Source organism: Dendrobates tinctorius, unplaced genomic scaffold (genome assembly GCF_039654945.1).
Source record: "Dendrobates tinctorius isolate UK_male_01 unplaced genomic scaffold, ASM3965494v1 ptg000201l, whole genome shotgun sequence".
Taxonomy (NCBI): Eukaryota; Metazoa; Chordata; class Amphibia; order Anura; family Dendrobatidae; genus Dendrobates; species Dendrobates tinctorius.
Genome location: NW_027361868.1, coordinates 3051684 through 3067202, shown reverse-complemented (window position 1 = coordinate 3067202; position 15519 = coordinate 3051684). Strand labels below are relative to the sequence as shown.

The 15519-nt window shown below is 45.1% G+C and overlaps 1 protein-coding gene across 1 annotated transcript in view; it reads left to right on the top strand.

Moving 5' to 3' along the window:
- LOC141056883 (uncharacterized) overlaps positions 1–15519 on the top strand; it is an 85558-nt gene that overhangs the window by 68814 nt on the left and 1225 nt on the right. The window lies entirely within an intron of this gene.

The window sequence follows — 15519 nt, the reverse complement described above, 5'->3', positions numbered from 1 at the left end:
GGAGACCGCTGGATGTATGGCTCTGGATTCCTGCTGTGCAGCTGCAGGAATCCAACGCCTAACATTACCCCCCACTCTGAGCCTCACCGCATTCAGGAGCAGAGCGTGGATGTTCTCCACTGGCTCCCAGGTCCGGGCCTCTGGACCATGATCCTTCCAGTCCACCAAATAAAACTTTTTGCCACGCACAATCCTGCGTCCTACAATGGTGTTAACCTCAAACTCGTCCGAAGACAAGTCTGATGACCCGGCAGATGACTCAGAGAACCGGGCCATGTGTACAGGTTTGAGAAGGGACACATGGAAAACGTCAGAAATGGCTAAATGTGGAGGAAGAGCCAGATGGTAGACCACCGATCTGATTCACTCGAGAAACTTAAAAGGTCCGATGTATCACGGCGCGAACTTGGTGGACTCGGCCCGCAGCTTGATGTTTCGAGCAGAGAGCCACACCAAGTCGCCGGGGGAAAAAGGTTGGAGCGGGTCACCGATGTGTGTCGGCATATGCCCTCATTCTTTCTTTAGAGGCACCAATAGCATCCTGAGTGTGATCCCAAATGTCGCGAGCCTCCACTGCCCAGTCTGCCACCCTGGAGTCAGCGGAGGACACTGGCATTGGGACAGGGACGCGCGGATGTTGGCCGAAATTTAGAAGGAACGGCATCTGACCAGTGGAATCAGCCACTGCATTATTCAGGGCAAATTCAGCCCATGGTAGCAAGGATGCCCACTCATCCTGCCTGGCAGAGACGAAATGCCACAGGTACGTGACCAAGGTTTGGTTGGCTCTCTCAACCAAGCCGTTCATCTGGGGATGGTAAGCGGAGGACAGGTTTAGCTCAATGCTGAGTAGGCTGCGGAGCTCCCTCCAAAACGGGACGCGAACTGGGGACCTCGATCACTAACAATTTTGTCCGGCATGCCATGCAGACGGAATACATGTTTTATGAACAGTGTGGCAAGACCACGAGCAGAAGGCAACTGTGTAAGTGGCACCAGATGCACCATTTTAGAAAAATGGTCGGTGACCACCCAGATGACCGTACTGCCACCAGACTTGGGCAGGCCAACCACAAAATCCATGCCAACATCTCTCAAGGTCTAACCACCACTGGCAAAGGGTACAATAACCCATCCGGCATCTGTCTAGAGGGCCTGTTCCGTGCACACGAGACGCATGCTTGTATGCATCCCTTAGTGTCTCGAGCCATGTGCGGCCACCAATACGACATTGCCAGGAGTTCTGTGGTCCGCTTATTGCCAAAGTGACCACCCACCCTGGACGCGTGTGCCCAGGCGAGAACCTCCGGCCGTAGCTGAGGAGGCACAAAGGTCTTTCCCGGTGGCACTGACTCGAGAGCAACTGGAGCCACAGTCGTAAAGCACTCTGAAGGGAGAATTAGCCGTGGCTCAGCCTCCCCTTCCTCCGCTGAGACCACCAAGCACAAGAGAGCATCCGCACAGACGTTCTTCTCTCCAGAGAGATAGTGCAAGGTGAAGCAGAAGCGGAAGAAGAAGAGCGACCACCTAGCTTGACGAGAGTTCAAGCGCTGGGCTGTTTGTAAATAGACCAGATTTTTATGGTCCGTATACACCTGGAAGGGAAACCGGGCACCCTCCAGGAGATGTCTCCACTCGGAAAAGGCCAACTTCATTGCTAGCAGCTCCCTGTCCCCGATGGAGTAATTCTTCTCCGTCGGTGAGAAGGTCTTAGAGAAGAAGAAGCAGGGATGCTTCCGACCTTGAGCATCCTTCTGGAAAATGACTGCTCCTGCACCGACGGAAGAGGCATCCACCTCCAGGATAAACGATTTATCCACATCGGGACTGTGTAAGATGGGAGCGCCAGCAAAATGGGATTTTAGAAACGAGAAGGCCTTGGAGACCTGTTCAGACCAAGCGTTAGGATTAGCTCCTTTCTTTGTGAGAGCAACCAAAGGAGCTACCAGTGTGGAGAAGTGAGTAGTGTTGAGCTTTCCGATACCGCAAGTATCGGGTATCGGCCGATATTTGCCGTATCGGAATTCCGATACCGAGTACCGATACTTTTTTCGTATCGGATACCGGAATCGGAAGTCCAAAATGCAATGAGCCACTTTTGTGGCTCTGATTGGCTGCCGAAATGACGTCATCATGATGCGCTGTCTGTGCGCATCATGATGCGCCGTCAGTTCGGGCCTTCGGGGGGACTGTGCCGACTGTCCGGGGGTCTGTACCGGCCTGCCGGTGGTCTGTGCAGGCTCTGGGGGTCTGTGCCGGCCTGCCGGGGGGCTGTGCCGGCCTGCCGGTGGTCTGTGCAGGCTCCGGGGGGCTGTGCCGGCCTGCCGGTGGTCTGTGCAGGCATCGTCCGATGGGACTACAAGTCCCATCAGGCGATGCCTGCTACCATGAGAGTGATTGACACATTAGCCAATGACGGGACAGTAGTAGTCCCATCATCCGGCTAATGTGTTGAATGTAAAAAAAAAAAAAAAAATTACATGCTACATACATACAACATGCATACTACATATATACTACATGCAACATGCATACTACATACATGCTACATACTACATGCATGCTACATACATGCTACATACTACATGCATGCAACATACATACTACATATATACTACATGTAACATACATACTACATATATACTACATGTAACATACATACTACATACATGCTACATACTACATGCATGCTACATACTACATACATAATACATATATACTACATGCATGCAACATACATACAACATATATACAACATGCATACTACATATATACTATATATACTACATGTAACATACATACTACATATATACTACATGCTACATACATACCACATGCATGCAACATGCATACTACATATATACTGCATATATACTACATGCATGCAACATACATATATACTACATACAATACATACATATAGACATACAGTACATATAACATAGAGTACATACTCACCGAAGCCATTGTCACCTGAGGGATAAATATCATAATAAAAAAACACCAATATACTTACCCCGATCCGCAGAAGTCCACGAGGGTCCCACGTCCATCTTGCGTGGAGAACAGCAGCATCAGCTGATGCTACCGTTCTCTACCAGCTCCAGGAATACAATGACGGAAGGTAGGTATCCTTCCGCACTGTATTCCTCCACCACTGTAAAAAAAAAAGTCCCTAGTCTCACTTTATGCCATTGCTGCGTGGGAAATTCCCACGCAGCAATGGCATAAAGTGAGACTAGGGACTTTTTTTTTTTTTTTTTAAAGTGGTGGAGGAATACAGTGCGGAAGGATACCTACCTTCCGTCATTGTATTCCTGGAGCTAGTAGAGAACGGTAGCATCAGCTGATGCTGCTGTTCTCCACGCAAGATGGACGTGGGACCCTCGTGGACTTCTGCGGATCGGGGTAAGTATATTGGTGTTTTTTTATTTTGATATTTATCCCTCAGGTGACAATGGCTTCGGGGATCAAAGTGACAAGTGACGGTGAGTATGTACTCTATGTTATATGTACTGTATGTCTATATGTATGTATTGTATGTAGTATATATGTATGTTGCATGCATGTAGTATATATGCAGTATATATGTAGTATGCATGTTGCATGCATGTGGTATGTATGTAGCATGTATGTAGTATGTATGTAGTATGTATGTTGCATGTATGTAGCATGTATGTAGTATGTATGTTGCATGTATGTAGCATATAGCATGTATGTAGCATGTATGTAGTATGTATGTTGCATGTATGTAGCATGTATGTAGCATATATGTAGTATGTATGTTGCATGTATGTAGCATGTAGTGTGTATGTTGCATGTATGTAGCATGTAGTATGTATGTTACATATAGTATATATGTAGTATGCATGTTGCATGCATGTAGTATATATGTATTATGTATGTAGTATGTATGTAGCATGCATGTAGTATGTAGCATGCATGTAGTATGTAGCATGTATGTAGTATGTATGTTACATGTAGTATATATGTAGTATGTATGTTACATGTAGTATATATGTAGTATGTATGTTGCATGTATGTAGTATATATGTAGTATATATGTATTATGTATGTAGTATGTATGTAGCATGCATGTAGTATGTAGCATGTATGTAGTATGTATGTTACATGTAGTATATATGTAGTATGTATGTTGCATGCATGTAGTATATATGTAGTATATATGTATTATGTATGTAGTATGTATGTAGCATGTATGTAGTATATATGTAGTATATATGTATTATGTATGTAGTATGCATGTTGCATGTAGTATATATGTAGTATGCATGTTGTATGTATGTAGTATATATGTAGTATATATGTATTATGTATGTAGTATGCATGTTGCATGTAGTATATATGTAGTATGCATGTTGTATGTATGTAGCATGTAAAATTTTTTTATTTTTTTTTTACATTCAACACATTAGCCGGATGATGGGACTACTACTGTCCCATCATTGGCTAATGTGTCAATCACTGTCATGGTAGCAGGCATCGCCCGATGGGACTTGTAGTCCCATCGGACGATGCCTGCACAGACCCCCAGAGACTGCACAGACCACCGGCAGGCCGGCACAGCCCCCCGGCAGGCCGGCACAGACCACCGGAGCCTGCACAGACCACCGGCAGGCCGGCACAGCCCCCCGGCAGGCCGGCACAGACCACCGGAGCCTGCACAGACCCCCCGGCAGGCCGTTACAGCCCCCCGGCAGGCCGGCACAGACCACCGGAGCCTGCACAGACCCCCCGGCAGGCCGACACAGCCCCCCGAAAGGCCCGTACAGACCCCAGAGAGGCTGTACAAGGCAAAAATATTGTTTTTCTTATTCCAATACCGGAAGTCCCATAGACTTGAATGGGACTTCCGGTATCAGAATCGGCGATACCCGATATTTTTTTTAGATCGGCCGATACCATCCGATACGATACTTTTAAGTATCGGACGGTATCGCTCAACACTAGAAGTGAGGTATGAACTGGTGGTAATAGTTGACGAACCCTAGGAAGCGCTGCACCGCTTTGAGTGAGTGTGGTTCCTGCCAGTCCATTACCACTTGCAGTTTGGCTGGATTCATAGCCAACCCCTGGGCCAAGATGATGTAGCCCAGGAACGGCATGGACTCCTGCTCAAACTGGCACTTCTCCAGCTTGGCGAAAAGAGAGTTCGCCCACAGACGGTCGAAGACCCTGCAGACGTCTCTCCAGTGGGAGGTCAAATCTAGCGAGAAGATAAGGATGTCATCCAGATAGACCACCACGAGGTGGAGAGCATATCGCGGAAGACATCGTTGACGAAATCCTGGAAAACAGCAGGCGCATTACAAAGGCAGAAGGGCATGACCAGATATTCATAGTGCCCATCCCTGGTATTAAAGGCTGTCTTCCTCTCGTCTACTTCGCGAATGCGGATCAGGTTGTACGCCCCCCGTAGATCTAATTTCGTAAAGATCTGGGCCCCTCGCAACCTGTCAAATAGCTCAGAGATCAACGGGAGAGGGTATTTGTTTTTAACTGTTATGGCGTTGAGACCTCTGTAGTCAATGCAGGGACGTAACTCTCCGCTCTTCTTCTGCATGAAGAAGAACCCCGCACCAGCCGGCGACACCGACTTTCTGATAAAACCTCTAGCCAGGTTCTCCCGGATATATTGAGACATAGCCTCTGTTTCAGGGAGTGACAGCGGATACACACAGCCTCTAGGAGGTTCCGTGTCTGGCAGAAGATCTATCGGGCAATCGTAAGGACGATGTGGCGGGAGCGTCTCCGCAGATTTTTTAGAACAGACGTCCGCATACTGGTGGTAAGGTTTAGGAAGCGCGGAGAGATCTGCGGGCACTTCAGTGGAAGCTACCTGAACACTGCCCCTCAGGCACCTTTCCTCACAGTCCTTGCTCCAACCCAGTATATTCCCCGAAGCCCAATCAATATGAGGGGAGTGACAACGGAGCCAGGGAACTCCGAGAAGCACCTGGTCGGTGCCATCTGGCAAAATGAACAAGGACAGAATCTCACGATGAGAGGGTGAGATTGAGAGCCTGAGTGGGGCTGTCTGGTGGGTCACCTGAGATGGTAAAGGTGCACCATTAACCACCCTGATGGTCAGAGGTTGGGGCAGTAACATCAGTGGAATAGCGTGTTTCTGGGCGAAGGTCGAGGACATAAAGTTCCCCTCAGCCCCGGAATCCACGGTAACCTCTACCTCCCAGGTGGAGGCCCCGCTATCTAATGTCCCTCGGAATACCGGTTTGGGAGAAAAGGGTTTCATATTTGTCTGACCACCACCTACGACCACTGGACGTGATCGTTTTTCCGACCGCAGAGGACACGTGCTAACCGAGTGACCAAACTGCCGGCACTGGTAACAACGTGCGAAGCTTCGCACCGGACGTTGCATGGGGCCGGTGCGAGACACCTCCATAGGTTCGGAGGATGTAAGCTCCTGAGCAGGAGATCTTAGCGGCTCGGTGAAGGTGGGAGCCAAGATAACCCTTCATTTGGATTGTGCACGTTCCAGCCCGCACTCCGTAAACCGGAGATCAATGCAGGTGGAGATGAAATTCACTTCCTCCAGACTGGTGGGGACCTCTCTGGTTGCTAGAGCATCTTTGACATGCTCTGCTAACCCTCTCCAAAACACAGGGATGAGTGCTTTATCGGGCCACTCTAGTTCGGAAGCCAATGTCCGGAATCGGACGGCATAATGGCTGACCAAGAGAGACCCCTGTGTTAGGGCCAATAATTGGAGAGAGGTGTCATGCGTGATCCGTGGTCCCAAAAATACCTGCTTCAGAACTGCGAGGAACTGAGCAGCCCCCTGAACCACGGGATCATCACGCTCCCAAAATGGCATAGCCCACTCTAATGCCCTGCCAGATAAAAGAGAAACAATAAACCCCACCTTAGCCCGCTCTGTAGGGAACCGTGCAGCCAGTAACTCAAGCTGGATAGAGCACTGACTCACGAATCCCCTACAGGTGGTGCTGTCACCCGAAAACTTGTCAGGGAGCGGGAGGCGAGATATTGTCGACATTGGCGTGAGTGTGGGCACTCGTGAGACAGCCTCTGCGACTGCCTGAGCAGTGGCTACCGTAGCATTCGCAGCTGAGGTGGAGCTCTCGATAGCCGCCAACCTGCTCTCCAGCTGCCGAATGTACCGCTGCAGCTGCTGCAGGTCCGCCATTACTAGCCAGACCATGGCGCTAGTATAATGTTAGGGACAGGGGAACGCACTAAATATAAATAATAGGAAGTGCGTTCGCCACCCGGGGTCCACCGTGCAGTAGATGTAACAACCACTGCTGAGTAATGGCAGACTCGCTATATGGCGGTATACTGCACTCAGGTTAACCATCACCCGAGGTGCGCACAGTGGACCCTGTTAAACTCACAGAGGCGCTTTAGTACAAATAAAGCATAAACGCCGAGCCTGTTAGCTTCACAGGTCTCAGCTGGCGTGCACACACGGTATATGGTCACAGGACACGGCCCAAGGCAGAGGTCGGTGCTCGTCTTGACCTACCGTGCGTGCGGCGTCGCTACCGCGGACGCTAGTAAATGCTGCTAACTGCAGTGCGGCGGTAACTACTACCGCTGTACGACAGTGCCGTGAGGCATCACACTATCGGACGCTAGTGTAGCGGTGCGGTATGCACTGTGGCGAATGGCTTGCCACTGACTGGCGCTGACTACTGAACTAATTCCCTATCCACATGCGTAATATCAAAGGGAAGGGGTTTTATAATGAGTCAGTCACCAGAATCATACATCCATCACCATTCACACATAGCACGTATAGTCTATACTAGCGCATGGCCGAGCGGCCATGCGGGCCTTTTATAGCCATGCGCTTCCGGGACCTTCCAGACCTCTGAGATGGGCCAATCAGATCAGGACAAGGACCTGAGCATGTGACCCCCGATCTCCACTGGGAGATCGTCTCGTGGGCATGCCCAGTAGCGCGGCGAGAGGACTTAGCCTCTGGAATGGTTTCCTGCAAAGCAGGTTGTGCTACCATTGCTGGTCCAGAGGTGACAGCAACATCCAGACCCAGAGAGCTGGTCTGAGCAGGGCGCCTGGATCGCCGAGACTGCTGTGCAGGTCCCTGAGCGGTCGGAAAGGAATTGGAGACCGCTGGATGTATGGCTCTGGATTCCTGATGTGCAGCTGCCGGAATCCGACGCCTAACACATATCTATATTTTAATCTATCATATCTTTTCCACATCTCTCCGGATACCTTTTCATAATATTTCTTTTATCTGTAAATCTATCTATGTGCCTATCATCTATTTGTCCATCAGCACCTATCTATCTATCTATCTATTATCTATCTATTAATCTATTATCTATCATCTATCTATCTATTTATCTATATATCATCTATCTATCTATTATCTATCTATTAATCTATTATCTATCTATTATCTATCTATTAATCTATTATCTATCATCTATCTATTTATCTATATATCATCTATCTATCATCTATCTATCTATCTATTATCTATCGATTAATCTATTATCTATCTATCATCTATCTATATTTCATCTATATATCATCTATGTATCTATTATCTATCTATCTATCATTTATCTATTATCTATCTATCTATTATTTATCTTTTATACATCTAGACTCTAGGTAAGGTAATTTTACATATAGCATGAGGGATATGACAGTAGCAGGTTTACCTTAAAAGCCTTTCTACTGAGTATAACTAGGTAACCACTTTAATCTAGATCAGAAACTGATAAGAAGCTTATCCTGCCCCAGAGCTGCGTATACCAAGTGCAGGACATGAGCCCCATCTGTGGTTGAAACCAGAAACAATGTGAATATTACATCTCTGTATTTTAAATACAATGTTTTAAGTAGATAGATAGATAGATAGATAATAGATAATAAATAGATAGATGGATAGATAGATAGATAGATAGATGAAAAATAGATAATAGATAGATACGGTATATAGATAATAGATAGATAATAGATAGATGGATAATAGATAGATGATAGATAGATAGATAATAGATAGATAGATTGATAATAGATTATAGATAGATAATAGATAGATAGATGGATAATAGATAGATGATAGATAAATAGATAGATAATAGATAGATAGATATGGTAGATAGCTAATAGATGGATAATAGATAGATAATAGATAGATAATAGATAGATAGATGGATAATAGATAATAGATAGATCTAGATAGATGATTAATAGATAGATAATAGATAGATAGATATGATATAGATAGATTATAGGTAAATAATAGAGATAGATAGATAGATAGATAGATAGATAGATAATAGATAGATGGATAATAGATAGATAGATTATAGATTATAGATAGATAGATAGATAGATAGATAATAGATGAAAGATAGATAGATGACAGATAATAGATAAATAATAGATAAATAGATAGATAGATAATAGATAGATAGATAGATAGAATAGATAATAGATAGCTAGATATGATATAGATAGATTATAGGTAAATAATAGAGAGATAGATAGATAGCTAGATAGATAGATAGATAGATGGATAATAGATAATAGATAATAGATAATAGATAGATAACGGATAGATAGATAGATGATAGATAGATGATATATGGATATATAGATAGATAATAGATAGATAATAGATAATAGATAGATAATAGATAGATAATAGATTGATAGATCTAGATAGATGATAGATAGATAGATAGATAGATAGATAGATAGATACAGTAGATAATAGATGAAAGATAGATAGATAATAGATGGATAATAGATAGGTAGGTAGATAGATAGATAGATATAGATAGATTATAGGTAAATAATAGAGAGATAGATGATAGATAGATAATAGATAGATAGATGATAGATAGATAGATAGATAGATAGATAGATAGATAGATAGATAATATTAGATAGACATTGTCCTATGTGCTGTTACTTGTCTGATGATTGCTTTTTATACTCTAACATTCTTATCTGTCTCTATTATCCAGCATTATCGTCTCCTAGTTGTGAGTTTTGGCGTCTTTTCCCGGTCGCGCTCTCCTGTGCGGTAATGCATTACTGCCCCCTATGGCAAGAAGAGGGTCAACCAAACCACAAGGAGACTGCAACCAGTTTTAGGGAAGGTTCACACAGCAGATGTGGCTGCATGCAGACATCAGTTCACACAACATATAAATGGGGTTGTTGCTGCAGCCTGTGCCAGGCTTTTTCCAGGCGACATGTGAACACTCTCTTACACTAATGCAATGTTCTAACTGCATCAATGGCCAATCCACAATGAATGGAGCTTGGTGTTCTGGCCTCTTTCACTGCTAACATCAAAAACGCTTACAATCCGCAATGTGTGCACACAGCCTTAAAGAAGTCCATTTCTGGTTTATTACACAATCATAAGCCACTATGTCCGCACAGTTCCATAACTGACACCCGTCAGTGCACACAATTCCCTGTGCTCTGTGTTATCTGCTCAACAGCTTTGCAGGCTTCACAGACTGGCTTTATAGTGCTCCTGTCCCTAGTCCAGACCCTCAGTAGCTTCCTGGACTTTCAGGCGCTCCAGCCAGCTCCAGACTCTCACTTGGTTTTTCCCCCTTCATATAGAAGCATATAGGACCTTTCTGATGTCACAGAAACACACTCCCTGGGAGGTATGTGGTTAACCAGACCCACCCATCACTTTCTGGTTAACCCTTAAGTCCAGCCCTAATCAACTATACAGGTTTGTGGGACAACAAGACCCAACAAACTGTCCCGGATTTAGATCGCAGCAGACCTGTCTGTCTGTGCGCTACATACCTGTCTCTCGTGATGCCACTAGTTGGTACATCACAAAGGAAAAAAGTCGGACATGTGCACGGCCCCATAGAATAACATGCGGATGAGTGGTATCTGATTTTTCCAGTGGTGTACACAAGCCCTTATGCTGGCTTATTAACACTGCAGCTGCATCCCCCTCCTCCCCTTCCCTTTCCTACCTGTCTAGTATTTACTGTTTTATACCAGACGGAATCTTGTTTCTAAAGCCCCCGTCACACATAGCAATCTCGCTAGCGAGATCGCTGCTGAGGCACAACTTTTGTGACCCAAATCAGCGATCTCACCAGCGAGATCCCTGTGTGTGACAGCGATCAGCAAGCGGCCCCCCTGCCGGTATCGCTGATCGCTGCAAGAAACCTCTGGACATTTTTTTCGTTGGTGATCTCCCACTGGCCAGCACGCATCGCTGCGTGTGACAGGAGGGATACCAGCGATCAGCTGTAAAAAAATAATAAAAAATATTGTTATTCTCACCTTCCGGCGTCCCGCGCTGCCTTCCTGCCTCTCTCCACGCTCCCGGCCCCAGTAATCAAGAATGACCGTGAGACTTCGCGATCCCGCGAGAACGGACGTCATCGCGGTCATTCTCGCAAAGGATTACTGGGACCGGAGCGTGGAGAGAGGCGGGAAGGCAGCGCGGGACGCCGGAAGGTGAGAATAACAATATTTTTTATTTTAATTCTGTTTTTGACATGAATATGGCATCAGCGCTAACGAACACAGCGATGCTGCGCGCTCGGCGTCGCTGTGCTGATCGCTGGTGAAGCTGTCTGTGTGACAGCTCACCAGCGATCACATAGCGACTTACCAGCGATCCTGACACGTTGATATCGTTGTCGGGATCGCTGGTGAGTCGCTATGTGTGACTCCAGCTTTAGCATCCGGGAAATTACAGATACTGGAAGATGTGGACGATTCCAATTTTCCCTAATAAGACATATGAGAAAGTTTCATGTAATCACACACATAATTTATGCAAAAAAATATAACATGAACTTTTTCAACAGAACAAATATATTTATTTCTTTGTTTTCCGCTTCTGTAACTATTTTTATCATTCCTCAACTTAAAGGTTTTTTTTCTAATATTACCCTTTATGTTTGCAAGCCTAATTTGTCTTGCCCTCTGTGGCATCATCTGTCAGTGCCCCCTGCACACGGTATTTAGCCAGGCAAAATAGAAATAAATGTATTAACCCCCTAGAGCATCATTCCTAAATAACAGTATCATACCTTGGCCAAATTAAATCCCTGCCCAAACAAATCTCAGGGAGGTCCTATACATACATTTCACATATGGATAGGACGCTTTTTAACACATATGCCAATTGTATACTACAAACACAGTGTGAAAAAAGTCTAAAACTAGATAATACACTTTATAAAGCTGTGGTCCAGCAATCTTGTTCGTCCAGCATTTACCCCACTGTCCCCTCCATATACCTGTATTACACACCTCTCCTGGGTATCCCGAGCTCTGCTTCCTTCACCTCAGTCCGTTGCCCTCTGTTGTGCTCCACGTCGGATTTTGCAGGTTTCCCAGTGTGGCTCAGTGACTTCATCTCATGGTCTTTAAGGCCCATTAGGTCACACACCTGTGTTTGGTGCGCTCCACCTCATGTGCACTCCGGGCCTAACCTGCTTCAATCACTGTTGTCTTCCACTACATCCATCCTGCTGCTCCCAAGACACCTGAGTGTGTCATGTCCTTTTCCCCCCCTGATATCCTGCCACCTGTACCAGCAGCCGGGATCTGAGTACAAACCCGGATCTGGGTCTTAGTGGGTCCACTTTACCAGGTGAGCCACATGGTTAGGGCAAGTGTACATTGGATCTGAATGTGATGTACGCTGCTTCCTCACACATCTGATGACTGTACAGCGGGTACGGAAAGTATTCAGACCCCATTAATTTTTCACTCTTTGTTTCATTGCAACCATTTGGTAAATTCAAAAAAGTTCATTTTTTTCTCATTAATGTACACTCTGCACCCCATCTTGACTTAAAAAACAGAAATGTAGAAATTTTTGGAAATTTATTAAAAAAGAAAAACTGAAATATCACATGGTCATAAGTATTCAGACCCTTTGCTTAGACAGTCATATTTAAGTCACATGCTGTCCATTTCCTTTTGATCCTCCTTGAGATGGTTCTACTCCTTCATTGGAGTCCAGCTGTGTTTAATTAAACTGATAGGACTTGATTTGTAAAGACGCACACCTGTCTATATAAGACCTCACAGCTCACAGTGCATGTCACACCAAATGAGGATCATGAGGTCAAAGGAACTGGCCAGGGAGATCAGAGACAGAATTGTGGCAAGACACAGATCTGGCCAAGGTTACAAAATAATTTCTGCAGTACACAAGGTTCCTAAGAGCACAGTGGCCTACATAATCCTTAAATAGAAGAAGTTTGGGACCACCAGAAGTCTTCCTAGACCTGGCCGTCCAGGCAAACTGAGCAATCGTGGGAGAAGAGCCTTGATGAGAGAGGTAAAGAAGAACCCCAAGATCACTGTGTTTGAGCTCCACAGATGCAGTAGAGAGATGGGAGAAAGTTCCACAAAGTCAACTATCACTGCAGCCCTCCACCATTCGGGCCTTTATGGCAGAGTGGCTCGATGAAAGCCTCTCCTCAGTGCATGACATATGAAAGCCCACATAGAGTTTGTTAAAAGACACATGAAGGACTATAAGATTCTCTAGTCTGGATGAAGATAGAACTTTTTGGTGATAATTCTAAGCGGTATGTGTGAAGAAAACCAGGCACTGCTCATCACCTGCCCAATACAACCCCTACAGTGAAACATGGTGGTGGCAGCATCATGCTATGGAGGGTGTTTTTCAGCTGCAGGGACAGGACGACTGGTTGCAATTGAAGGAAATATGAATGCGGCCAAGTACAGAGATATCCTGGATGAAAACCTCTTCCAGAGTGCTCTGGAACTCAGACTTGGCCGAAGGTTCACCTTCCAACAAGACAATAACCCTAAGCACACAGCAAAAATAACAAAGGAGTTGCTTCAGAACAACTCTGTGACCATTCTTGACTGGCCCAGCCAGAGCCCTGACCTAAACCCAATTGAGCATCTCTGGAGAAACCTGAAAATGGCTGTCCACCAACGTTCACCATCCAACCTGACGGAACTGGAGAGGATCCGCAAGGAAGAATGGCAGAGGACCCCCAAATCCAGGGGTGAAAAACTTGTTGCATCATTCCCAAGAAGACTCATGGCTGTACTAGCTCAAAAGGATTCTACTCATTACTGAGCAAAGGGGCTGAACACTTAGAACCATGTGATATTTCAGTTTTTCTTTTTTAATAAATTTGCAAAAAATTCTACATTTCTACCTTTTTCAGTCAAGATGGGGTGCAGAGTGTACATCAATGAGAAAAAAATGAACTTTTTTGAATTTACCAAATGGCTGCAATGAAACAAAGAGTGAAAAATTTAAAGGGGCCTGAATACTTTCCGTACCCACTGTATATCCTCCCTGAAAAACGATGTAATTGGACATGTTAAAACCCAACAGCCTGATCTTTTTTTTCCTAATATGGGAAAAGTTGATTGATTCTGCAAGGTCAGATGACATTAATTGAATATGGATGGCCAGCTTAACACTTTTTATTGTCAAAATAGGGATACTATATATTGCTGCCACCACTATACACTATACAGGGCACAATTAGTAGTGCCACACATTGTGAATACCAGCATACAGTTTGCAACTACTAATAAATAAAACTGCTGAACATGTACTATCTAGCGCCATGATGCTTCTCATGCCTCAGATGCAGTAGTGCAGCCTGTCAGTGGGGGGCACGGTGGCCATTTTCCTGGGCATAAAATTCTCGAAGGCGCAAAATTTCAAGGGCATTTCTCGTTCTGAAGCCCCTGTGTAGTGCACATGCCTCAGACTTCTGGCCAGGGGCCATTTTGAACTCTATTGCTGTCAACATGATACCTATACAGTTATATCCCGTGATAGAGACCGGTGGCTCAGTGGTCTCCTACGGGTTCTTCGGTTTTCTCCCACATTCCAAAGACATACTGGTAGGGAATTTAGATTGTGAGCCCCATCGGGGACAGTGCCGATAATGTCTATAATGGCGCTATATAAATGAGTAAAATAAATAGATAAATAAATAGAGCAGGTGCCATAGACATCAGTGCTCCGGCACGGGCCATGACGTCACTACATTGCCACCACCTGGTAGAGAAGCATAAGACTCAGTCGCTCCGATTAGACGAGTATACCCTTTTTTGTTATTGTGGGGTTTTGGCATAAATGTGGAGTTATTCCTTTTTAAGGGTGCACTAATTTCTTCTAAATAAGTTACTTAGTGGTTAAAGGAACTTAGTAGCAAATACTTTCTGCCTTGGTTCATCCATTGGCAGCTCAGGCAATCCCACTGCTCAGATGCCAGGTTTTCAGCAGCACCCCCCTTTAATAGGGGCAACTTATGCACACATGAAAACTGACTTGGTTTGCAAGAGACCTTGAGGGTCATCGCTGTTATCACTATTTTATATATAGTCACAAGTGATATGTGCATGACGGGACCATAGAAGAAAATCTCTCCGACATTAAGGGTTAAATCCTTTTATACCTCAACCTGTCTACTTAGAAAACAAGTCCATCTCGGTCATGTCAGTAAAAAGCCTTCACAC